Below are 13669 nucleotides of genomic sequence, written 5' to 3' on the forward strand. Positions count from 1 at the left end.
CACAGTCTACCAGTAAGCTTGTGACAGGACTAGATCTAAACGCGCCTGTGGCAAGCCGAAGGAAAGCATGATGTACACTATCCAGCATTTTAAGCACGGTTTGACGAGCTGATGAGTAGGCCACACAACCGTAATCTAAACGGGAGCGAACAAAGGAATAGTAAAAACGTATCATACATGATCTATCGGCTCCCCAGTTGGTGTTAGTAAGGACTCGCATCATATCTAGAATTTTGGAACATTTTGTTTTCAATTCTTTTAAATGTTTGACCCAAGTAAGACGGCTATCAAAAATTAAACCTAAAAACTTAACGTAATTAGAGATAGTAATAGTCTCACCGTTCAGAAAAATTTGCGGAATAGAGGGGTTTCGTAGCCGAGAAAAAACTACACATTTTGTTTTTTCGGATGAAAATGTGAAACCCGTAATCCTGGACCAAGCTTCAAGGTGATATATAGTGTTCTGCAGTAGTCTCTCTGCTGTAGGTGTTTTAGAAAATGTCGAGGATAATATTCAGAATATGAAATATATGATTCTCAAGAAGCGCAAAGATAACGTTTTACGTAATCCCTTACGTAAAAAATCAATGAAATCGACAGTGTTAGTACTGATGGATTTAATAACGATAAAACATTAGAATTTGAACACGATATAAGAATTAATAATAATAATGATGTAAGCGATAGATTAGTGGAGTGTAATAAACAAAATATTAATGACGCTAAGAAATATACGTGTAATCATTGTGAAAAAACATTCAAGTCAAAATATAATCTGATGCATCACAATAATATTCATGTCGGTGAAAAAAGTTACCGTCGTACATTGTCAAAATTCATTTTATCGAAGCGGTGATTTAAACAAACATTTTTCTATTCATATTGGTGAAAAAAATTTAAATGTAACACTCGTGAAAAACTTTTAAAAATAATGGTAATTTGAAGAAACACCTTATAATTCATACAGGTGTGAAGAAATTTACGTGTAATATTTGTCAAAAGTCTTTTAATAGTAAAGATAGATTAGAAAAACACGTTATTGTTCATAAAGAAGAAATTTCTATAAAATTATCTTCATAATAGTTAATATTTATATAACTTAGATTAACTAATGGTACATAGTATAAAATTTAGATTATGTGTTTGTATTATTTTTTTAAATGTTTGTAAGAAGTTAGTGTATTATTTGATGTACAGTATTATTAAATTTTGTTTTTAAGAATTACTTATTTAGTTTTGTTCTACTTGTTAAGAAGTAAGTTGTTCTCGTTACTCATGTACTTGGAAGTACATACGTAACTCATATTTTTCATCAAAATGATTAAAAAATGTTTTACTGAAATAAATCATATTCAACAAAAAAATGGTAGTTTGGTAGTTAATATATACTAATTCTGTTCTAAAGGTATCCGATCATAAATAAGGTAAAAAGTAACTTACCTGTTATAGCTTCTTATACTAATTTATTTCAAAGCTGTGAATTCATGTAATCCAGCAGTTTTGTTGCATTAAGTATTTTTGTTTTGGTTGTCTTCTTTAAAAAGAAAAACAAGAACTGTCTGTACAAGGTGCGGTAAAAGATTAAAAAGTAAAAGAAAAAAGTTACCGTCGTACATTGTCAAAATTCATTTTATCGAAGCGGTGATTTAAACAAACATTTTTCTATTCATATTGGTGAAAAAAATTTAAATGTAACACTCGTGAAAAACTTTTAAAAATAATGGTAATTTGAAGAAACACCTTATAATTCATACAGGTGTGAAGAAATTTACGTGTAATATTTGTCAAAAGTCTTTTAATAGTAAAGATAGATTAGAAAAACACGTTATTGTTCATAAAGAAGAAATTTCTATAAAATTATCTTCATAATAGTTAATATTTATATAACTTAGATTTACTAATGGTACATAGTATAAAATTTAGATTATGTGTTTGTATTATTTTTTTAAATGTTTGTAAGAAGTTAGTGTATTATTTGATGTACAGTATTATTAAATTTTGTTTTTAAGAATTACTTATTTAGTTTTGTTCTACTTGTTAAGAAGTAAGTTGTTCTCGTTACTCATGTACTTGGAAGTACATACGTAACTCATATTTTTCATCAAAATGATTAAAAAATGTTTTACTGAAATAAATCATATTCAACAAAAAAATGGTAGTTTGGTAGTTAATATATACTAATTCTGTTCTAAAGGTATCCGATCATAAATAAGGTAAAAAGTAACTTACCTGTTATAGCTTCTTATACTAATTTATTTCAAAGCTGTGAATTCATGTAATCCAGCAGTTTTGTTGCATTAAGTATTTTTGTTTTGGTTGTCTTCTTTAAAAAGAAAAACAAGAACTGTCTGTACAAGGTGCGGTAAAAGATTACATGGGGAGTGTTTTCCTACACATAATTTTAAAGAAAACATTTACCCAAAATGAAATATTTTATCCAAAAACAAATACGAATTGATTTGTTGGTAACAAATTAATATTTATAAAATATTAATAATTTGATAATATGGATGGATTTATTTATAACATGGATACTGTAGGCTATGTACTATCGGGCTTCTGGAAGCAATTATTTTGTAAACAATGATCCAATTTTCATAATTTATGTTTTATTTTATCAAGAAATTCATGGACATTCATTAGTGAATGTGAAAATTAAAAGAAAATACATGTATAAATATGGATGCAAATTCATGTTTCTGGATTAGACCACCTAAAATCATGCATTTATTTACGTTAAATCATAGATTATTACTTTACATCAGTCAATATTATTTCCTTAAAATGTAGCATCAGTGTTATTTGAAGACAAAAGCTGGTTAAGCTTCTGTCACTTTCACTTTAGAAAAAACTGTTGAATTTTTATTTTTAACATCGTATTCCTAGCATTTAAAAAAAATACTACCTAGAAATATGAACCAAGAATTTCGCTCTTTTAAACTCACCAATTTGTGAGGTTATGTTTGTATTCATATTAAATGTGATCACCGCAAAAGTACCTCTATTTTTATGTATATATATTCTTACATAAAATTAAACTTTTTTATATACCGAGATAAACACGTTGATGCATGCAATCGGTCAATTACAACTTCATATGTAACACTACATAATTTCAAATTAAACTAACATTACAGAAAACCCACCAGGTTGGTCTAGTGGTGAACACATCTTCCCAAATAAGTTGATTTAGAAGTCCAGAAGTTGATTTAGATTAAGTTGAAGTTGATTTAGAGAGTTCCAGCGTTCAAATCCTAGTAAAGGCAGTTACTTTTGTATATATTTGAATACTAACTAGATCATGGATACTGGTGTTCTTTGGTGGTTGGATTTCAAGCCGCACATCTAAGGAATGGTTGAACTGAAACTGTACAAGATTACACTTCGCTTAAACACACATCACCCTCTGAAGTAATGCCTAAACAGGAATAAGAAAGAACAATACAGAAAAAAATGAATTTTTTTCCTTCATTAAATTTTATTGCTTTCCATAAATAAAATCATTTATTTTCATGGTTATGTATATTTAATTATGAATATGAAGATGTGACTATCCACTACAAAAATAAAACAAAAAGGTATTTCTTCAATGAATTTTATTAGTTAACGTATGAAATTACTGAATTCAAAAAAAAATTTTATGTTTTTTAAAAATAAAATACAGAAATGATAATTTAGATTCACCTACTTCAATGCAACACCTTATTGATTGGAATGTCATTTCATATTCAGTCATCAACATCAAATGTTATGTTAAAATCTTATTGGTCGCCTGAGCTTTCTTAATCTGTCATTTTTAATATAGATTAGTAAGAATGAAATTTTTTCAAATGGCTGAGAAAAAAATCTTAGACTAACTTAGTCTGTATTTCAAGTTAACATTAATTTTAATATAATTTTTAGAAATAAAACTGATAGCATTACTAATCAATCATGTTATCGGTTGAAGTATCTTTGCTTAATCATTTATAAAAGATGTTTGAGTAATTTTAGTCGTTCTGATTCTTTCAATTTTTGAATACGGTAATTATTGTTAACACTCTGTATTAAGATTCTGTATGCCGTCCTCCCTAGTCTTAACTAATCATTATTCTGCTGTCACATCTCTTGAGCTTGCAATCTGTTGAACTCAATGTCAAGGTTTCACTTTAGAAAAACACCACTGAAATACATGTGGATCTCAAATTAATCGATTCTTCTTTCAACATAGAATTCTCTTATTCAGAGGACTTGTTTCATTATAACTTGTTTCTGTAACTTATTCTTTTATTTATCTCTCTTTTCATTCTGTCTAATATCAGGCCCGATTAGATCTGTTTCATTCCCAATATGTAAGGTTCTACTGAAGCAAGGATAAAGTTTTTTATTTAGGTTTATTTTCACATTTATTTTTGCAGCTAAGGTTAAATTTCAGATTTTTGACAAGAAGGCTAAGCTTTGAGTTCTTTTATTTATCTCTCTTTCCATTCCATCTAATATATCAGGACTAATTACATCTTAAATGCCTTAGGTTTAGTGGAAGTAAGGATATAGTTTTTATTTAGATTTATCTTCACCTTTTTTTTTCATAAGGTTGCAGTTAAGATTTTTTACAAGTAGGTTAGCTTTGGGATTTGTAAAATATACTTTCCACCGGTAAATAACTTTTTTCGATACAATTTTATCACACTGTCTATAAAAGAAAAGATATACGAATAAAAGAAAAGATATACGAAAAGATATACGATGTCTTAAGAAAAGATATACGAATTATGTAGAGCAATATTTTTTCACTAAATAACCTATTTGGAATGGCTCTGAGATTACATTCGAAATTCTGAAATAGTTTCAACAAAAAAAATTTAATCAAAGAATTAAAGTTTTTAGCCAAACTACTAATAACTGTAAATTTAAAGGAAATGAATGAAGGTTTTGCAAATTAAATCTTCACCCATTCTATCACCGACATTGGTATTAAGGGAATAATCGTCTTTATCATCTTTCCTGGATGCCATTACCTTTTATCAGCCACTCAATTTTACATTTCTTTATTGAAGTTATAATTGTTGTAATATACAAGTATGTATAATTTCTCCCTCTCCATATTTAATCTGGACTCAGGTATGTTTCTTAGTAAAAGTTACATTTGTCTGCTTGACCGGTTAATCAGTCTTTCATACTTATTCGGTGTACAATGGATTACAAATATTATAATTGCTACAATTCATGTTTTTAATGTTCAATGGACTCTTACAGCATTTTTCTAGTCAATTGTGTTATTTTTTTTTTTTATTAAAAATTGTATCAGCTGTGGGATAGATGAGGTGAAATAAAGTGTAAGAACATCATTACTGACTTCTTATTAAAAATTAATCTGTATTAACCGATAGAAAATAAGGCTGGAACTAGCATTTTATAGAGGCATTGGCAAGACCCCAATTCATATTTCACAGCAAATGGAAACCGATGAATTTCGAGTGCGCATGCAACAAAAAAGAATCCCAATATTATTGTCCATTGTGTCCTTCGCAACCGGCTCTTAATTTAACTCCTTGTATTGATGAAATCTACCGTAAGTACATTTAGGCTGGTTTACATTTAGTTTCAATTTTTTATTGTAATTATTTCCATTTTAATATTTTATTATATTTACTACTGTTTATGTTATTCCTTTGAACTTTTTCAGTACTGTAATGTATTACGATTGTATTTGATAAAATATTAACATTTTGTTTGATTATTATAATAAAATTAATAATTATCAATTCTGATATTTGTGTTTTTATTTTATGTCTCGTCTAGTATAACAATTTACTTTGTTAAGTCTACAAAGTTCATAATATAATGCTACTATTACTGTAGATTGTACAGTATGAATGAAACTAATGAAAATATAACACGATAATTATTTTGTTGTTTGGTGGAGAACGCGTCTTCCCAAATCAGTTGATTTAGAATTCGAGAGTTCCAGCGGTCAAGTCCTAGTAAAGCCAGTTATTTTTATATGTATTTGTACTAGATCGTGGATATTGATGTTCTTTAGCGGTTGGGTTTCAATTAACCAAAAATAAAATATGAGTTTTCAAAAGGAAAACAAAAATATAGATTTTTAATAAATTTCACTTAAATTTGTCTAAATAATTCTCAATTGAATTCTATTTATTGTAATTGAAATACTACTAGTTGGAATATACTTACATGGGATATTTTTGATTTAAAAAAAAGAAAGTATTTTTGAGAATTGTTACTGTTTTCAGAAGCGATTGACACTTTATGTCTGGTTGTAAAAAATGAGAAAATCTAAAAATCTGATTTTTTCTTTTAGATTAAAGTAGTACCAGAGTTAATTTTAAAAGCCAATAAAAAACAGTTATTTGCTGAAGATAAAAATTGAAAATGTTAAATTTAAAATATCAGCTGGTTTGATAGAGCTGAGTTTTAAAAGATATATATTTCCACCATAGATAGTTTGAGAATAAATAACGTAAAAATCTAAAAAACTAGTTTCTGCAAAAAAAATAATTATAAGATGATAATAATCATACCAAAAAATTAGAGATCCGGAATTAACATTTATATTTCTAAGATTACTAAAGGAATATTCAATAGAAGCTCTGGTTAAAATATTGAAAGAATTTGTCAATAACACTAAAGCATTATAAAATAAACATACTCAAAAGTTAAAATTTAAGGTTGAATTTCGAAACCCATTCAAATAAAAATGACAGTAAGACAAGATGATGGTCTCTCACATCGTTCAATTTCGCTCTGGAAAAATCGATTGAAGAATAGAATATGAAAATACAAATACTTGTAAAAAAAAATACAAAAGTCAACATCTAAATGTTTACATTTTACCATTAGCTGATGACATGGTAACTTCGGAAAAAACTTTAGATGGGAGAATGAAATTTCAATAATCAGAAAAAACTGCAAACAAAATCAAGCTATAAATTTAATATAATGGATTCAAATAATATGTATAGTTTACTGACATACCATTATGTTTCAGTCCACTGCCGCCTCTCACAAAATACAATAGTAGTATAAATTACCTTAATTTTATTGCCCGGCGGTGGTGCAGCCCGTATAACAACAGCAAGGTTGATTCGTATTCTTTCTTCTAATTCGTTATTAAAATGTAATCGATCGGCGCTTTAATGAACCAACAGGACATCAAGATATGGACTTGGCGCCGGTGGATAGATGCTGAATAACCGCAAAGAAAACCGCTGTAACAGCAAACAAACCGGATAATGATGGCTTCATCTAAAACAACTTAATGTATTTTGAACCGATTAAAATAATTAAAATTAAATTATCGCATATTTATAATAATCTTATTTGGGGAAACAAAAGCGATAAAAAATAAAAACATTATATTATACACTTTTTAATAAATTTCAATATCCTGCACATAGATGATGACTGGTGTTCGCAGACAACAATAAGAAAAAGGGTAGACTATAACCCCATTAATGAAAAGAAAATATATATATACATATATATAAAGAAATTAATTTTCATTAATCGAACTAATTGTAAAATTATTTTCAAGAAACCAATTAAATAAACTAATTTGCATAATCTAAACTTAAAAAAAAGGTTTTACATAACGAAAAAGTATCTCTTAACTTTAAAAATTTTACTATAACATTTTAGTTCGGTTAATAAAATAAAATTAATATATATAAAACGAGCTTTTATTTTATTTTATTTTATTTATAAAGAAAATTTAGTGTAAATTAAATGCGGTATAAATATTGAAAAATTATCATTTAGATAAAATAGTGTGTTCCCTCGGGTGGATAACCGGGAGACTGATGCTGATGATCTGCTACAGCGAGACCTGTAACGAAACAACACGTATCGAAAAAATCTCGAGAGTAAAAGGACTTGAGAAACTTTTGATGTCAAAATTTTTTTCAGTTTGTTGCGTTAAGTAATTTATAACTGAAAATATAAAACTAAATTTTTTAATTAAATATGATAATTAAAGTAAATACCTCGGTTGACCGGGCCGTTTAATTAGGGTCTGGGCCATAATTCCAACATTATTTGTTTTAAGTTTGTTTCGGGTGTAATTCTAAAGGTACGTAATAAGAAAGTTACAACGAGGGGGTTTTAACTCGTTTTATATCCATCGCGATTTTTACGTCCCTCCAACTTTCAGTGCTCATAAATAAAAAAAAAGAGTAGATGATAAGTGGTTTCGCCATTATTTCCACAAAACATTACATTAAAACACGTATCGTTTACTATTAAAAAAAAAAATTGATTCGATACGAGATCCAAGACGGCAGGTAAACGTGAAAGACCCGTATTTTTGGTAAGAGCCATAACTATGTTAAATGAATAACAAAATCCGTACAACTTTTACAGCATTGTATTCTGAAGAAGAAAATAAACAGCGTTGTAAGATGAATCGAACAAAGAAAAACCTTTTTGCTTCTCTTTCATCAGTCGTAAATCGGAAACTCGTACATATTTTATATTAAATTTCTCCGTTATTTTCACGTGTAGAAAATTTTATAAAAGATCCGGCAGAACAACGTGTACACCTGTTATTCTTTCGTCCAAATCTACTCGACCGATACAAGTTAAATTTTGCACTAACAAAGGTTTTATACCTGTAAAGAATTTACGATATAATATTTGAACGAGTTGGAGCGGGAGAATAAAAAGTAAAAATAAATAAACTGAATAATGATTTTCTTTTAAAACGAAATCGCTCTAAAAAGTAGAACATAATTTTTGTTTATTATAAGATAATCAAAATAATTTTCAATATTTATAAGAATTCTGAGCTCGTAAAATATTTACTGAAGAATTCGAATAGGTAATCTGCGATAATTAATAAAGTTAAAAATGTGAACGTAAATTAAATCGATAAGACAAAATAATATTTTTTCGGCGCACAACGGGTTATTTTTTACAAATGCTGAAAATTATTTTCATTATCTTAAAATCACCAGAAAATTTATTTTCTACTTTTTAGAGCGATTTCGTTTTAAAAGTAAACCGTTATTGTTTTTAAACTTTATTTAATTTTATTTTTTGTATACGTAAATATTTTTAAAAAAATATATAAACCCTTTAGGAGCAAAACTATATTGCTGTAGAAGTAATATGAAATTTTATAATCTATTTTTTTTTTTTGAGAAATTAATTCAGACGGAAAACGCGAGCGCGCGCGCGCGAATACACAGTGAGACATTAAAAATCGGTATTTTCAGCTATTTTATTACTTTCATAATTATTCTTGACGTATTTTGGTACTTTTCGTTTGATTTTTTGCGAAAATTACTGGAAAGAAGGATCTGTTTAAATATACGTGTACGACAAGAACACCGTACGATAAGCTACGTCATCCTTGAAAATTGCATATTGTGAAATGTCAGGTCCCACTTATATTTTTATAGGACAATACGTTTCCCACCTGAAACTTATTATTTCGCGTCGTGCGTGCCTGCACAATGTAATTTTTTTTTTTTAATGTTCTCCCTGCATTTCTCGATTTGTATTAACATAATGTACAGGAGTTATTATATTTATGCACGATAATTCATTATTTACAAAGTCTAAACTAATTTTCACCCTTTCCTTCCTAGTACCGATTCAAAATTTCTATGAAAATAAAATAATATTTATTATTACTTATTTATTATAATTACAAATTTATATTTATCGGTTATTTCCTAATAACGATACTAACTTAAGAAATTCTTCTTTCGAAATGCGACGGCCGTGGTTTCTTCGAAACGGTTTTTACATAGTTTTGTAGTCTCAGGTCGACCGTTCGTGAGATGTGTTTAATTGAATCTCAACCACCAAAGAACACCGGTATCCGCTATCTAATGAAATCGGTAAAAAAGTTATTCTTAACCTTGCTAGGGTTTGAACCTTAAAACTCTCGACTTCGAAATCAGCCGATTTGCAATGACGAGTTAACCGCTAGACCAAACCGGTGACTTCCGATTACGCCTGCTACTCTTCAAGATTTGCGAAATAGAATCGTTACCAGGCTATATAGAAAAAATATTCCGTGAAATTCAAAAAAAAATTTTAAGAATGATTTATCTCGAAAAAGGTTTTCCCATTTAATGAAATATACGCGTAAGTTTAACAAAGGAAACGAACCTTTTAATTAAAATATTATTAAACTTATTAAATAATATTTTTTAAATTTATACTGGGATATCGACTTGGAGAATTTTATTCGCTATCAAAAATATCATGCGTTCACGTTTAATGATGAAATTTAAACAAACAAAAAAATAATAAATCGATTTGAAACAGAAAATTTTAAAACGGAGACAAAATGGGGCGTATTGTAAATATTTTACTTTATAAAAAATTAAAAGATTTTTTATTTTAGCTGCTATCGGCGCAGAACGGCCCGTGGTGGTGAAGCGAGTAATTACCCAAGGCTCTTTCCACGACTCTCTCCCGCTGGAAGCAGTCAATTGATTATAGAAAACCATAAAGTTTAAATTCAAGTAAAATTTTCGTTCAATCCGGTCAGTTTTTTCCGACAACAATTGAATTTGAAGGACGTTAAACAATTATTTATGTTACTTAACTGTTTTTTTACTTTCCGAAATCAAATACTAAAATTATAATCGACAAAATTAAAACGTTATTTACATAAAAGTCTAAATTAGATTTTATTACCTGTTAATGTAGCGATGTCGAAAGTAAAGAATCGGCTAAAATTCCCCGTCGTAAAATTTTCGAACAGTAAACTTTTACGTCGTTCAAATTTAAAAAATAAAAAAATAATATGAAAATTCCGTAAAAGAAGACACTAACTCGTTAAAAATAAAAAAGATCGATATTAAATTATCTCACACAATATTTTAAATAGCATAATATTATTTACGTTCACTTAATTAAAAAATAGTATTAGTAAACTTATTCGCATAAACAACGATTTATAAAACATGCCGATTCGATTAACTATCACGTGGAGAGAATTATATAAATATCTTTTTTCATCGTAAACTATATACATTATTATATACCCTAAACATTATTTTTTAACAAACGTTGACATACAAATCGAACAAAAACGGACCCAGAAATGGCTTAATTGACATCGATATTTATACGATAAAAACAAAATCGTGTTATTTGTGTATCCACCTAATAAAGTGAAGAAATATTTTTAAGTTAATTATTTTAACAACGAACAATTTTTTTTTTACAATTTATATTTCTTACTTACGCGCGCGCGCAAACACACAAAACACAATTTATGTGCGTTTTTTATATGAAACTCAACGCATATGTTTTAGATCATATTTCAGATACAAATTCAGCGTAGATTGATAATTTTATATTAATTTAGAAAAATAATATAATTTACGTATTTAAAAAGCTAACTCGAAAGTATAATAAATATTTACTAATTTGATAATTCTGTTTTTATTATTTACTATCTCCCCCGTCTTATATTTATAATAACCATTAGTACATTTTTATTTTAAACGAAATAAATTAGAGAAAAATAAACCGTTTAGAAAAACACCTGTATGTGTTATTCTAAACGGTTTATTCTTTGCATTTATAGATTATTAATTAACACTGACATATTTAAAAGATTTAAATACGATAAAAAACTAGCTGCAGCTAGGCGGTTCCTCTGGCGGGCAGCATCTCAGAATGGGATTATTAGGAGTCTAAAATTGATAACCTCTTGTGTGAATTTTTTTTTTAATGATGAAAATCTATCAAAGAAAAGCGAAAAGTCACCAAATCTATGCAATTAAATTTGATTTAGGCGTCTTTTAATGATCGCGCATTAAACGTTTTCAATATTCACAATATACATATGCAAATTCACTCGATACGAGAACCGGAAAGCTTAAATATAAATCAAATTAAATTAAATTTAAGAAAAAAATTCGTAATAAATAATACGCTACATATTTGAGTGTACTCCATAGCGCTCTTTTTCCCGCATCATTACTAACTCTGATCGTTCCTAGAGGGAGTATTTACTTATATTTTCACTTTCTTCTACGGATATATCGGCGATAAATTTTTATTTTATTATTTTAATGTAAGCGTTTCTTGTACTGTTTCTTTGATTTACAGACACCGAATGATGTTGTGAATTACACGGTAATGCTTTTGCAGTAGATGTTGGTAACTAAGGATATCATACAAGTAAAATCAAAGCGGCCGGTTCTACGCCCTGAAATATTTTTTTTAAATAATAAGAAATATAGTAAATTAAAAATTGTATTTATACACGGTAAATTAATTATAGAAATATTAATGCATTCGTTTGTAACTATTGTAATCCTAAGGATTATATTCGTACACTTTTTATATAAATTAATTTAACACACCGCTTGAATAAAGTAACTTCCTTTTTAAAAAAAAAAAAAAATAGTATTCATAAATATTGTCAGAATTTGCACGCATTTAACATATATATATATATATATTTGCACATTCTTATAAGTAGACATATATGAAACTTAACATGTAAGGTAATAATGTAATTTACGTTACGTTATTACAATGTAAATTACAACTTAAAACTTACGTAACTTAATAAAAAGAAATATATCTTAACAAGAAATAATTGTTGGATTTTACGCTTTCTCTCGATCGGTTCTCAAATATACGTTTCTCCTTGGCTGTTGCTGTGTTATTTTAAATATTCAAATTTTCATCAATTTAAAACTCGCAAAGAGGGCGATATGATTATATCATTTATTTTTTATAACTACAATTGTATCGTTGTCAGTGTTTAACGGAAGGAGAGGAATTATGTTTGCGTTAAAATGAATAGCATTTTTAAAAGACAAAAAAGTTTTTCGATCGAACAGAGTTTTTGTTCGACTAAAAACAAACAAAGATTAATTTTTAAATAAATGATTTATAACGATTCCTATATATATACTTGCTATCTCATTATTATGGGTTATGGGGAGAAAAAAATGTTTACGATAACTATATTTTACATGCCACACCCTATTCCGCCATAAACAATGGTCAGTACTAGCCGTTTTGTTATAGTTTTTTTCTACAGTACCATTTGTCCTTGAAATCTGTACGTGTAATATCGTTTTTGTTAAAACATTATAAGATTAATAAAACTTTCTTTGTTTGAACACAAGCAGCGGTATAATTATTAAAAGAATTTTAGATTTTTACGCAAAACCTTTAAATAAGAATGACATTAGAAAATGAATCCTCCCGCTATAAAAATCCAACGATAATGCCGATTACATTAAAATCGTTTACTTAGACTAAATAATTTTCCGTTCAAATAAGTTATGAAAAAAACTTTTCTCAGGATTATCGGTGGAATTACCTCAACAAAATCCATGAAATTATCATTAAAATCGTTCAGTTTAATGAAGAGTAAACCTTGAACATCTATCGTTTTTACTTTTCCGGGAAACGGGCCAGATTTGAACTCCTTGATCAAATTATGTTTTTAATTTACAAATGACGCGGTATTAAAAGCGTTAATCAGAATAAAAAAAAAAAAAAAACAATAATTTGTAATAAAACATTTTGCGTCTAAGTTTATCCTCTTGACCAAATAATGTTTTTACCGTCAAATTTATATCGTATTTAGAATTTAATTACTAAAAGAAAAAGCTGAAAACACGTTTGTACGACTTACCCTTCAGCCGGCTTTTTTCTGATGCACAGCTTACACAAACAA

General features: G+C 27.9%; 2 long non-coding RNA genes across 3 annotated transcripts in view; both read right to left on the reverse strand.

The window, feature by feature from the left end:
* Positions 1–13669, reverse strand: part of LOC142326665 (uncharacterized) — a 184275-nt gene that overhangs the window by 105746 nt on the left and 64860 nt on the right. The gene's annotated exons all lie outside the window — the stretch shown is intronic.
* LOC142326666 (uncharacterized) overlaps positions 1–13669 on the reverse strand; it is a 73540-nt gene that overhangs the window by 12888 nt on the left and 46983 nt on the right. Inside the window, exons 4-5 of one of the 2 annotated variants that reach the window (XR_012756828.1) lie at positions 7035–7211; positions 3147–3418 (exon numbers count right to left, since the gene is read on the reverse strand). This is a non-coding gene — a long non-coding RNA (uncharacterized LOC142326666). The remainder of the gene's footprint in view (positions 1–3146; positions 3419–7034; positions 7212–13669) is intronic. The other variant, XR_012756827.1, reaches the window with a different exon arrangement.

Source organism: Lycorma delicatula, chromosome 6 (genome assembly GCF_047948215.1).
Source record: "Lycorma delicatula isolate Av1 chromosome 6, ASM4794821v1, whole genome shotgun sequence".
Lineage (NCBI taxonomy): Eukaryota > Metazoa > Arthropoda > Insecta > Hemiptera > Fulgoridae > Lycorma > Lycorma delicatula.